A 12,576-nucleotide genomic window follows, 5' to 3' on the forward strand; every position below is an offset into this window, starting at 1 on the left:
GAATGCCTGTTTGGAAAGCAATTCATTTCTCCTTTTCAACCTGCTTATTTCTTCTTGTAACTTTTCATTTGTTTTCATTAGTTTTGCATTGTCCTTTTTCTGTGCCTTATTCTCTGATTTTAATTCCTTTTCCACAATTTTGCTTATTTCTATCTGATCTGTTAAGTCTTGGATTTTGGCCAAATGAATTTCCTTTTCAAAATCCTGGGTGGTTTTCATTAATGATTCCCCTGCATCATTATATATGGAATCCCTTTCAAGGGGTTCTTGTGCTATATCCTGTTCTTCTGGTTTCCTAGGAGAATAAGCTTCTACTTCTTTCTCAAGATCAATAGAATTTCTATTCCTATGAACAGACATAAAAGATGTTTCAGTCTCATGCATGGCCATATTTCTAGCTCTTGTTCTTGGATATAGGGGAGAATTCATCATGCTTCTACTTTCCTGTTCTACCTTGTCCTGTATATCAATAAGTTGTTCAGTAAAATGATTTTTATGCATGAATTCTTTCCATTCTAGGCCCTTTGATTTCACCTGGTATTCCACTAAGATTTTAATTAACCCCTGATGATAGATCTGTGCTAACCTTGGCCTATTTTCTTGTTTCACTGTTTCAATCATTTTTACAAGACTTTTGTACAGGAAATATGGTAAGTTAATTCTATCATCTCCTTTGATATGCTGTAGTAATCTAACATGATATAAATGAGCAATGTTGTATCCACGATCACATGTCAAAAACTTCTGAACAATCAAGACTAGTTCCTTCCATGGTTCATTGAACCACTCCCTGGGTATCCCGTTAGTTCTATCAAATGTCCCCTTTCGGTTCTTTTCAAGGAAGAAATTCCACCCTTTCTCCTTGAAATGTAAACCTTTGTGATACTTTTCCCCTATCATCGGCAACTCTAAGGCTTTGGACAAGTACTCTTGAGTTACTGGGACACTGATTTCTCCTACTTGAGTTTGGTCTTGACTGAAATTATTGATGAAATCTTTAGTTATCTGATCAGAATAGCCATTAAATTTCTGTAGAAATCCTATCATCCCTGACTGATACAGTTTCTCTACAGTTTCTTTGCTCCAACTCTCTATTTGAAATTTTGGTTCTACCCGGTTTGTCATGATTTCTGTGAACCAATCAATATAATCCTCTGCTGTTACTAACTTCATTTTAACAAAAATTATGACTATTGTTTTTAAATGAAATTGTAGAAGCAACGAGGCTTACCTTCCCCCTCTGACTCAACTTTAATCTGTTTGACTCTGTCCTCTTTAACCTCTGCTGTCTTTCCTCTGCACAAACTCTGTTTCAATTCCCTGTTTAAGGCACACAACACCTGAATATCTTCTATCAATACACTGTTTTCTGTTTGTTTTTGAAAAGTAAATACACATGCAGCAATAACCATGTTTTCTCAATCTCAAAATAACATGTGTTACTGTGTATTTAAACAAAAACTTGAAAAATTTTGCTCTCGGCCTCTCAACAGCTCTTCCAAAACATTCTCTGCCGATTCACAAAGAGAAAAAAATGACTGTGTAATGCACAAATTGCTCTCGGCCTCTCAAGAAATCTCAACAAAATTTGACTGTAATGCAGTAAATTGCTCTGGCCTTTCAACAAATTCTCAAAAAAATGACTGTATAAACTAGCAAATTGCTCTCGGCCTCAATCCTTTTCATCATTCATTTTTTTATATAAAAATATGACTGTGTAAATACTGCACACAGAGTTATAAGCCTAGAGGACTAATCACATGCGCTCGGCCTCATATTCCCTACTGCTTATAACAAATGTCAAACAAATTAAAAAAAAAAAAAAAAAAAAAAACGCAGACTATGCAACTCTCGGCCTCAAGGCACAAACAATGCAAATTCGACATTCAACTAAGATTTGCAGTCAATATAGCATATATGCAGGCAATCCCACGCATTTCAATGGCACAAATATATTAAAATTTTAATACATAGGCGCACAGTGAAGCATGAATGCATTTGACTTGTTTTGAATATGCACCCTACAGCATTCCTCTGTTTTTATTTGACAATCCTCTCGGCATATACCAATGCGCACTCGGTTTACAGCCCATACACATATAACAGCACTTCAACAATCTGATTTAATGCATTTCACAATGCATATGACAGCACTCGGCAATTTAATGCGTCCTCTGTTCTGAGCAAACATGTATCCATATGCATATGACAAACATTCCATGATTTATGCGTTCCTCTGTTGGCAGCCAATGACAATTGCGCACAGAAAAATCGTATTAATCATGCATATGACAGAGACTTAGCTCGCAGAAAACAAATGAAGGTTAAATGCAACAATGGTTTAACAAGCAGCGCTCATACATATAACAACCCTTAGCACTCAGCATTCAAACTAACTCTCCGCGTTTGATGCATTAGGTTCCACATTTAACTCAAACTCCTCTTATCGTGTTATAAATGCAACATATAACTTTAAATGCTGGGCGATTGACCATTGCTTCTACACCATAATCTACGCATAAATATCTGTTCAATCTATCCATACGTGCTGCAGACTTGGAGTCATCCCGGTTTTAGTGTTACCTGACTATTACTGGCCACGTGGGATGCAAACAAACACTTCAAATCCCTCCTTCCTCGGTCAGTCGAACTGGTGTCAAAGCAACGAAATCTTGTGAGTTAATGGCGAACTCATCCCTATCTATAGTCGTTGAGCGAAATAAACTTGAGTTCTTACCTTGTTTGCTTGCAAAACTCGGCTTCTTCTACTCATACGACTCAGATTTTGCCTTTAAAATCTCCCTCAACACACTCCTTTCTCCTTTTGCTATCTTTCGGCTTCAAACTCGACTTTCTGAGCTCTGGCAATGAGGAATGGTGGTTTGAACAACGCAGGGAAGGTTTCTTATGACCGTTTGCTCGCTGTACCCTGTGTTCATTTGTTTGGTATACGTGGTTACATGGCCGTCCTCATTGACTCAGTCGCCCGACTGAGTCATGAGGATGGCCGTATGGTTGTTTCAAACGCATACCTTCCGCCGCTCCATCATCCAATACCCACAAACGGCCAGAACACCGTGTCACCACCGTACCTGTGTGTTGGCCTGCGTGGCGCTTATGGTCTATCATTTTATTCTTTGCTGCAATGTTTGTTGATTATGGTCACCGTCGTGCGTCTTCATTACAATGACCTTTGCATATGGCGTTTCATTACTTGGCTGCCGCACTGCTGTCTGATCATTATCATATGGCTTGTGCACAACTATGCCAATATATACCTTATGCTCCATATGATATGCGCCCAAAGCTTATGGTTGAATTTTATAACCTTTGCACTTTTAACGTTATACCATAGTTTGGTGCGTTTGAAATATATATGCCATAACGCGTTCAAATATATATGCTTTTGAAATATATATCCATACCATAGTTTCTCTCACCATCGTGTTTGAATGCTTACGGCCTCCACTTGTATCATTACATTGCCCGCGGCCTTTTATCACTATGTTATATGCTTTTTGGTTGTTTGGATATGCGCATTTGGTTATATATATTCCTTATATCTCCATATTGTATGCGCAATACTTTATACCCAATACCTTTGATATATGCGCATACTATATTCTTTTTGCAACATTATTAGTTTATGCACATTTGAAAAATAGCTTTAGCGCTCATATAACCTATGATGTATATGTTCAATGCTTTGATAACTTTAGCGCATACCTTTATAACATAGCTTTATAATTTTAAAATGACCATTGGGGTCATGTTTAAAATTATAATCATTCTAATGCTCTGAGTTCATGTGCAGGTGAAAAGAGTGGTCCTAGTTTGATCCTTTTGCGTTTAAGGAAAATACCTAGGGAAATTTATGTTAATGAAATGGAATATGAATAGGGAATGTGGGGTATATATTGGGAATGAATATCAATGAATATTTGCAGATACTAACTTCAATTAGATCAAAACTAGAAGTTTCTAAAAAAAAATTGAATTTCAAGCACAAAATGGCTATGAATATACTCCCTTGCTGTTGTTTGTACAGGCAGAATGCTGAATGCTGTTTGTACAGGTGGAATGGAATCCAAAATGTTGTGGATAGATGAAAAGTAGAATTTTATTACTGCTCCTTGTTTACTATGCTCCATTTCTTGAATTGTTCAGGTCCCTTTGAATAATGTTTCTTTTTTCAGGTCCCTCTGCAATGCTTCTGATAGATTATGTCGGCTCTGATCTGGTTCTGCTGCAACTAAGTTTGCTTCAGGTCCCACTGAATAATGTTTCATCTCAGGCCCCTCTGCAATGCTTCTGGAATGATTTGATCTGCTGCAACTAAGTTTGCTTCAGGTCCAAAGTGGACAACACAATCCCTTAGCTGTGGCAGCTAAAAGCTTGCTACAAGACTCTCCCTTGTTGAATGTTTGACTTGTCCTCAAGTCAATTGTGGAAAGGTCCTGCATTGAAATTGTGTGAGAGTAGTAAAACAAGAATACAGAATTCATAGAGTCTAGGTTTCCCTGGTTTTCCCCTATGAATTCGTGTTTTCTTAGTGTCAGTTGCCTGGTTTTCACCAGCAAACAATTTATTTTTTTTGTTTTGTTTTTTTTCATATCTTTTTCTCTTTTTTTATGTTTTATATATATATATATATATATATATATATATATATATATATATATATATATATATATATATCTATATCTATATCTATATCTATATCTATATATATATATATATTACTATTTTTTTATTCTTTTTCTGAACTGGAAGATGGCAGAGCCATAATTTCCAGTCCTGATTCTTCTACCAGTTGTTTCATGAATGTCTCTTTACTAATAGGCTGATGATAAACTTTCAGCCTATGACCATTTACAACAAATGAGGTGGGGTCCTGGTCAATGGTCTTTATCTTCACTGCTCCGTTATCAAAGATCTCCTCGATTTCATATGGCCCTAGCCAGTGTGTTGTAAATTTCGCTTTGAAATCCTTGAATTTGGAGTCAAATAATAAGGCCCAGTCTCCCTTATGAAATGTCTTTGTCTTTATGTATCTATCATGCCATTTGATTCTCTGTTGCTGTACTAATGCTGTCTGTTCAATTGCTTGTTGACGATGTTCATCCAATTGGTTGAGTTCCATGATTCTTTGTTGCTGTGCTTCAGTCAGGTCCATGCCCAATTCTGCTGCTAGTCTATAGGTTTGTATCTGAAATTCAATAGGCAACAAGGTTTCTTTCCCATAGACCAACTGGTATGGACTAAAACCAGTTGTGTTTTTCCATGCGATTCTGTAGGCCCATAATGCATCCTTCAACTTTTCAGACCAATCTTTCCTATTCTGCTGCACTGTCTTAGTCATGATCTTTTCTAAGACTTTGTTTGTGGATTCTACCTGACCATTTGCCTGAGGATGATATGGAGTAGACTTCCTATGCTTTATCTTATATTTCTCTGTCAAATCCCGCACTAACTTTGAGGTAAACTGCGTTCCTTGATCTGTCACTATTTGTCTTGGAACTCCATATCTCACAAAAATTTCTTCAAAGAGGAAGGTAACCATTGTGTCCTCTGTCGCTCTGCTCACTGCTTTGGCTTCCACCCATTTTGTTACATAGTCCGTGCACACTAAGATGTATCTTTTTCCACTTGATGGTGGATTAATGGGTCCAACAAAATCAAGTGCCCACTGTTCAAATGGTTCAATGAGGACTTGTGGCTTGAGCGGCATTTCATCTGACATGATGGGTCTCCCTATTCTTTGGCAACTGTCACACTGTTTGACATATGCCTTAGAATCCTTGAAGATAGATGGCCAGTAATAGCCCAATTGCAGCACTTTATATGCTGTTCGCTTGTCTGCAAAATGACCACCACATGGTTCGTCATGACATGCCCTGAGAATATCTAGTATTTCATCTTCACGCACGCACTTTCTAATCATTATATCTGAACCTGTATAAAACAAATCACCATTCACCCAGCTATACCTAGAACTTTCTCTAACAATTTTCTTTCTTTGCTTGCTAGTGAATTGAGTTGGAAATTTTCCAGATGACAAGTAATTGGCAATATCTGCAAACCAAGGTGTTTTAACTGCTATGGCAAATAGATGTTCATCAGGGAAGTTGTCTATAACTGGATTTGGGTCTTCAGGTGATTGGATGCGGGATAGAAAGTCAGCCACCTGGTTTTCTTTACCTGGCTGGTCTTGGATTGTAATGTTAAATTCTTGCAATAACAGGAGCCATCTAGTAATTCGTCCATTAGTGATGGGTTTGTTCATCAAGTATTTTATTGCTGAGTGATCTGTGTGAATAAAAACTTGATATCCTGTGATGTAATGCCTGAATTTTTTTACTACATGTATGACGGCTAACATTTCCTTTTCTGTGACTGTATAGTTTGTTTCTGCAGGTGTCAAATTCTTACTGATAAAGTATATTGCATAGTTGAACAAATTTTCTTTCTGCCCCAAAGAGGTACCTATTGCAGTGTCTGATGCGTCAATGGAAATATGAAAAGGCAAAGACCAATTTGGCTCTCGAAGTATGGGTGCCACTGACAGTTTATCTTTTAAAATTTGAAAAGAATTCTGACAGCTATTCGTCCATTGGAATTCAACATCTTTTGCTAAAAGTTTAAACAGGGGTTGAGCTATTTTGCTAAAGTTTTCTATGAATCTTCTGTAATAGCCCGCATAGCCCAAGAAACTTCTAACCTCCTTTTGAGTTGTAGGTGGCATTAAGTTAACTAGGACTTGAATTTTGGCTGGATCCACCTTAATTCCGGAGCCGGAAATATGGTGTCCTAGAACTATACCCTCTGTTAACATCATATAACATTTTTCATTACTTAATGACAGATTTGTTTCGATACATCGCTTCAAGACTTTCTCAAGATTGTTCAAACAATCTTCATATGTGTTTCCATACACTGTGAAGTCATCCATATAAACTTCTACACATTCATGGACTAGATCAGCGAATATCACAAGCACTGCTCTTTGAAAAGTTGCAGGTGCATTGCATAAACCAAATGGCAAAACATTATATGCATAGGTTCCCCAAGGGCAAGTAAATGTAGTTTTGTCTTGGTCTTTTGTTGCTATTCTAATCTGATTGTACCCACTAAACCCATCCAAGAAAGAGAAGTATTTCTTTCCAGCCAAAGAATCTAGCACCTAGTCAATGAATGGTAGAGGAAAATGGTCTTTCAATGTAGCCTTGTTTAATTCTCGGTAATCTATACATACCCTCCATTTTCCATTTTTATTTGGTACAACAACCAGTGGTGAAACCCATTGAGTATCTGAAATAGGATAGATGAATCCAACATTTAGCAGTTTTTGCAGTTCTTCTTTCACTATTTCTTTCATCATTGGATTCATTCTTCTTTGTGGTTGTCTAACAGGTTTAAGTTTATCATCTGTATAGATGTGGTGGATACATGTGTTAGGATGGATTCCTTGCATGTCAATGTAATCCCAGGCAAATGCTTTTGAGTATTTCTGTAGTAATGCAATTACCTCTTGTTCTTGTTTTGATTGCAGTTGGTTTCCAATATTTAAATGTTTTCCAGGATGTACCTCAATTGTTTTGATTATTGGGTTGCTAATTGTGTTTACAGGAAAGATGTCTCCCAAAGAATTCTGCAAAGTTCGAATAGTACATGTTTCCTGAAAACATTGATTCAAAAGTTCATTTGCAGCTTCATATTGAACTTTCCTAAGCTGCTCTGAAATACTTGGTTCTGAGATAAAAAGGTCCATCAGATCTTCATTCTCCTCTTCTTCTCTAAAATCAAAGAATTGATTGATACTTAAAACTGCTTTTGTTTGTTGCTTTTCCTGGGTTTCAAGAATTGATTCTAAAGAAGTGGTTTGTGTAGGTGAATAAAGAGTGACATGCTTCCTCTCATCTCCATGTGAAATTATCATACTTCCAGATCTGCATCCTATGAAGGCATCTGCAGTGGCTAACCATGGTCTGCCTAATATCAGAGGATGTCCTCCCAAGTTTGTCTTTGGTTGCAAGATCAAGAAGTCAACAGGATATTCCCATGAATCCAAGGAAACTATGATATCTTCTAACATTCCTTCAGGAACAACCTTAGATCTATCTGCTAATTCCAAGACTGTTGAGGTCGATCTAATGTTGTTTAATTGCAAAGTTTTCATTGTTTCCATTATCATTACGTTGATAGATGCTCCCAAGTCTATTAATGTGTTAGGTACAGAGAAATTATTTATTGATATGGTAACCATTGGGATACCAGGATCAATATATTTTTCTATTACAGTTTGAGTAGACATGAGACTTGCTAATTTACCAATGACTTGGATTGTTGCAGGATCCTTTTTCTTTCTTTCTTTCCTAATGCACAGTTCCTTTATTGTCTTTGCATATATCGATATTTCTTTAATGGTTTTTAATAAAGGAATCTTAACATATGCATTTTTTAACTCATCTAAGATATCAAATTCAGGAAGGGTTATTTGATTTTGAATTTGTTGTTCTACCAACCTTTCAGGATAAGGTGGTGTTTGTGTAATATTTGCTCCTTTCTGATTTTGTACCTTAGTTTGTGTTGTTTCAGATGATTCCCCTTGTTCAGCTGGTTCTTCTATAATTGGAGGAGAATCCTTCTTAAGCACTTTTCCAGACCTTAAATGGACATCATCAAGAGGAAGAATTGAATATGCAGGATAATATGCTGTTTCCTCTACTGTATATGCAGATTTGTCTGCTTTGTTATTTGGATTTGCCACCGGTTGGGATGGTAATTGTGTTGGTCTGGGCTGATTTGAAGGTAACTGTAACTGTTGTGGTTGTGACAGTAATGGTGGTGGATTCTACTGCTAGAATGGATATGCAGAATTTTGTTGCGGAAATGGCATGGATGGAGGATATGGCGGATATGAAAATGGCTGTTGGTATTGTTGCTGGTAATGTTGTTGATATTGTTGAGACTGTTGTGGCTGTTGGTTTCCATAACCATATCCTCTCCAACCTTGTGCAAGTTGTTGTGGATATTGTTGTGGAGGCCAAGCTTGCCATGGCATTGGAGGGGTCCAAGGATTATAAGATGGATAAGCATAATTTTGCTGAGGGACTTGTGGCTGATTCGGTTGTGGCATTCTAGGTGGCCATGGTCTTCTTGGTGCAACATAATAGAAGCCTTCTGCTCCTTGCATTTCTTCCATTGAATTAGTTTGTAAGTCTTTTAATGTTACACAATTTTCAGTGGAATGATTGCCTGTACAAAGACCACACACTTGAATGCTATCTAAAGGACAATCTCTCAAAGGATGTTTCTTTTTACATTTTGAACAAAATATTGCTAAGGCTTGTTCTTGTTCTTCCTTTTTCTTGTTTGCCTTTAGCACATCTACTTGTGTTCCTAATGTACTCAAAAGATCTGTTTTGAAGTTTTCCAATAGACTTCATATTTCAGCCCTTGTTATTCCTCCTGCAGCTGACTTTGCTGCTTTGGAACTCACTTCCCTTCTTCCGGCTTTTGATCTTCCTCTAGAATATTTCTGACATAACTCGACAATTTCATCAAATGGAAGATTAGAAATATCTCCTTTACCCATTACATTTAAAATGTCAAGGTATTCATCTCTTATACCTTTGAGGAAGATTGTGCGAACAGTTTCTTGATTTAGGGAATGTTGTTTAGACTTCTGAAAATTATATGCAAACCGTTCTAAATATTCTTCTAGATTTTCATCTTCTTGCTGTGTCATTCTAAACACATCTTCCTTTGAATCTCTAGATGTACAATCGGGCTGATATTTCTTAAGGAAGACAGTTCGCATATCATCCCAGGAGGCTATTGTTTGTTCTCCTAAACCCATAAACCAATTTAAGGCTGCTGCTTTTAATGTTACAGGGAAAAGACGGAGCTTATGGACATCATCAGTATAGCCATATGTTCTACATAAGATATCGAATTCAAACATGAATGAATCCGGATCTTCTGTAGACATTCCATAGAAGTTTGGCAACACAAAAGGTGGAATGTTTTTCATTTTTACTTCTTCTCCTAGTATTGCACTTGTATCTATTATTGGGAAACCAAAAGTTGATTCTTGGTCAAGTCCATCTTCTTGTCTTTTCCTGTCATTTTCTTCCTTCCTATCATTTTCGTGCTTCCTTTCTTCCTCTCTCTTCCTCCTCCATTCTCTTTCTTGTCTTTCATTTTCATCTCTTTGCTCTTCATCATTAAGATGAACGGATCCATGTCCTTCTGCCATTGTTTGAGTTGTTTCGATTTCAGGTGGAGGTTCAAGTTGTGGGAAGATAGGAGGATCGATGGATGGAAAAACAACTTGTTTCCCTTTCTCCTTTGGTTTTCCGGAAGTGGAGAATTTTTGCTTTGCCTCCCAAGCTGACAAAGTTTGCCTTTCAATCAAGGTTAATCTTTGGCCACTTCTTTGTTTTTCAATCAGCTCTTCAATGATTGGATTACCAGTAACGGGTGTATGTGATGATCCTATCTCTACTTGTGGGGGGTTTTTGATAAATCTACCTTGAGGATCTCTAACTCTAGGCATAAAGAAACATAATTAAAGAAATGAAATGTAACTAATGTTTTTGTGTATTTTGGATTTTATCTCTCTATTGACTATGCCGATATTTGCCTCCCCGGCAACGGCGCCAAAATGTTGAGCTAATTTATGTTCCTAAACTAACAAAATTATTTACTATCAATCCGGGTTGTTTATTCTTGGAGGAAAATTCACTATTTGTGAAGATCAAATATAACCAAACTTTGAAAGATAAATGATTAAAAACTAAGAGAAAATATATCTTAAAACTCTTGATTCAATCAGCTTAAAAGAGGAAACATTGAAAGAGTTCTTCACTCAAGAAGTCTACTTCCACCTCAGTTATTACTTAATGAATTAGAGATGATAACCAGAAACTCAAGATGCATAAATCATACATGAAAAAGGCTCTTAACTTAAGAGACACTTAAGGTTTTCCAACATAACTCATTCATCTCAAGATATAAATCTAAATGGAAACAAACTATTTGCATGTAAACAAAAGAGACTAATTCTAATTCACCATTTCATAGAGAGAATGCCCAACTTGAACACTTGTTTCCCAACTCAATTAGATGATGAATAAACCATTAACAAATGAAATCAATCACTATTCATAACTATGATGCAATCTGAAATAAGACTTTGAAAAACTAAAGCTACCATCAACCAGATTTGCAATGAAATAAAACTAGTTTAACTTGGAAGTGTACTTAGCTTGGAGTGGGGGTCCTCCAACCCTTGCCTTGCACACTTATGAAGATGATATCAGAAGCTTTATATCAGCCAAACATCCATGTATTGAGCAGCAAAAATGAGAGTAACACAAGTCTTCAAACCAAAAATATTACAGCATAAAAGTATCACATGTCAATTGTGTTGAGCCATCAAAGTGTGGCTCTTAAATAAGGATTTCATGAAACCAACTGATCTAAAATCACTCTAACAAAAATATCTACTCTAATCTACCTATCCAAGTCAAATCCACCTCCCTCATCCCAAGAAATATGACTAATATCTTGGAATCCCAAAACAGCCCTATTTAGATGGGATTTCTGGATGACTAGTCATGATTGACTAGCTCCAAAAAGGCATAATAAAGCTCGTTCTGTTGGAACCAAGCATAGGTGGCTTGGTCCTAGTTCCCAAGCTTTCTATTCATGCATCCCATTCGTGCTGAAGTGGCCTGCATCCATATCAACCATGAAGTGATTACGGGAATTTCTGAAATTGCCAAAATTGCACTTAAAATCAAACTTTTATAAAAACTTTAGAAATTGACAAATTAAAGCTAAATACCTGATTAGACATCAAATATTCATTAAAATGAAATGGATGAAGTGAAAATGAAGGATAAATGGATAGTTAGGTAAGTTTCTCAAAGAAAAATAACATCAAAACTGAAGCCCAACACTTATATTTCACAAAATAAGGGCAGGCAACCCTTTATGAATCATGACACCTTTGTGCTTCGCGACCACAAAATGCAGAGACTTTACAATTTTATTGAAAATTTTGACCCAAACACATGGGATTTTAGCCCTAAAACTATCCTTGGGGGATCCCGTTCCCAACAGGCCCCCAACACAAACATCATGACTCACCCTCGAGTCACTTTGCGGGTGTGGAGATGTTGGGTCCCTATAATACTAGTGATTACCCCATTACTATTGTAGTTATACCACTTATTTATATTGTTGTGCCCCTATTACCCCCATATTGTTATTTCTGTGCCCCATAGAATCCCTCTATTGTTATTTTTGTGGCTTTACATTATTATTGTTAGGTCGGCTAGATTATATTGTGACTCCTTAGACTCCTATATCTAGAAAGGAGGTTTTGTCATTTGTATCATCCAAGAATTGTTCATTTATGTAATGTAAAGGAGGTTTCCCCCTCGAAGAGGTTGAATTCTAAGGCGTGGATCTCTCTTTTCTATCTTTTTTGTGAGCTGGTTCCATAAAATTTGGTATCAGAGCTTTGGATTTTAGGGTTTCGCTCCTCCAAACAGGCCATCGTGG

The sequence above is a fragment of the Pinus tabuliformis genome, chromosome 3_2 (genome assembly GCF_031772625.1).
Source record: "Pinus tabuliformis cultivar Carrire ecotype Pingquan chromosome 3_2, CPIR1, whole genome shotgun sequence".
In the NCBI taxonomy this organism is placed as follows: Eukaryota; Viridiplantae; Streptophyta; class Pinopsida; order Pinales; family Pinaceae; genus Pinus; species Pinus tabuliformis.